A 1,583-nucleotide genomic window follows, 5' to 3' on the forward strand; every position below is an offset into this window, starting at 1 on the left:
TTCCTATGAGTGACTTAGTAAAATGGGAGGGGTTCGAATCCCCTTTGTGTTTTTTTAAATATAGAAATTTATCCTAGATAATAAATATTAGCTTGCAAGCCTTGCAGACATCTTAATGACCATATAAATATTACATGCTAAATATGTAATCACAAACCAAGGTTCTAAAAAACGTTAGGCGCTAGTCGGACGGCGGGCGGCGGGTGGCGGGTAAAGGCCTAGCGCCTAGGCGGATTTATATAAATTTATTATATATCTTCTAAATAAATGCTTATTTACACTAAAAATATACTTGTATAGATAATAAAAGAATTATAAAATACAAAACTAATACACAAAGTACATCTATCCAACAAGTTCAATATTTAGAAAATGGTAAGCATATAATCATAATGAGAAGTATTGTTGGATGATAGACTAAATTATTCTTATTTATGATCATTGCATTAGATTGAGTATAGATTAAATGAAATATTAATATATATATATATATATATATATATATAAACTTTTGAAAGAGAAAAGCCCACGTAGTGGGCTGTTGTGAAATTAAAATCCATTGAATGTGCACTCCACCTCTCACATTACCCAAGGTGAGTGTGCACTCCACCTCTCACATCCCAAATAAAGTAAAACACCTTCCCAATTTCCCATTAAATCTGTTCGGTTCTCATCTTCCTTATCTCTTTTAGAAGAATCAGAACCACAAAGTGAAACAGAAAATGCAGCTCACATAGTCGCACCGCCACACTGAAATGTCAAATACCCTCTCTCTCTCTCTCTCTCTCTCTCTCTCTCTCTCTGCGCGTACTATCTCTTCCTTCATTTGCTCACAGACGGCAAATCTGCAGAAGCTCGTCGAGATCGGAAGTTGCAGATTCAGAGTTGCTGCGCGTTTGGGATTTGCAATCACCTAGACGGGTACGGTCCACCCGGGACTTGGGCTCGCACACCCATGGCTCGCGGGACCTGGGTAGGGTGTCCTCTAGGTGCCCCAGAGCTTCACGGAGACGAAAGGAGAGAGGGTTAACGCCATTGATGATTTTGGTACCGTCGTCGATGGGTGTGGGTGTGTAAATGGGTGCGTGAGTGTAGATCGGGGTGAGAGGGAGAGTCTGTGCGAGAGAGAGGGGGAGAAAGAGGGAGTGAGCTGAGAGAGAGGGAAATGTTAGTGTGGGTAGGGAAGGGGTAGGGAAGGGGTGGCGAAGGGGTGGGGGGTTATAGGGAAGGGGAAGGGGTTCTGGGGATGCAGAGAGAGAGGCGAGAGAGGCACTTAATATATCGCGATATTATTGATAATATCGATAATATCGCGATACATTAACGATAATTAAATGGATAAGTGTAAAAATATCATTTTCTTAAAAAAACGATATTATCGGCGAAATATCAATATTTTGTACCATGCTTTGAAGGAGTTTTAAAACTTATATTTAAGTTTTATTTCATGAGTTGGAGATGTTGTTAGAATAGATAACACCGTTCGTTAAGAAAATAGTCCAATTGCGCCAAATAATTTATGTCTGACCGTGTGGGCCTCAGTCAGAAATAACTAGACAAAATGCCATTTTCAAATTTGAAAA

Source organism: Malus sylvestris, chromosome 13 (assembly GCF_916048215.2).
Source record: "Malus sylvestris chromosome 13, drMalSylv7.2, whole genome shotgun sequence".
Classification (NCBI taxonomy): domain Eukaryota; kingdom Viridiplantae; phylum Streptophyta; class Magnoliopsida; order Rosales; family Rosaceae; genus Malus; species Malus sylvestris.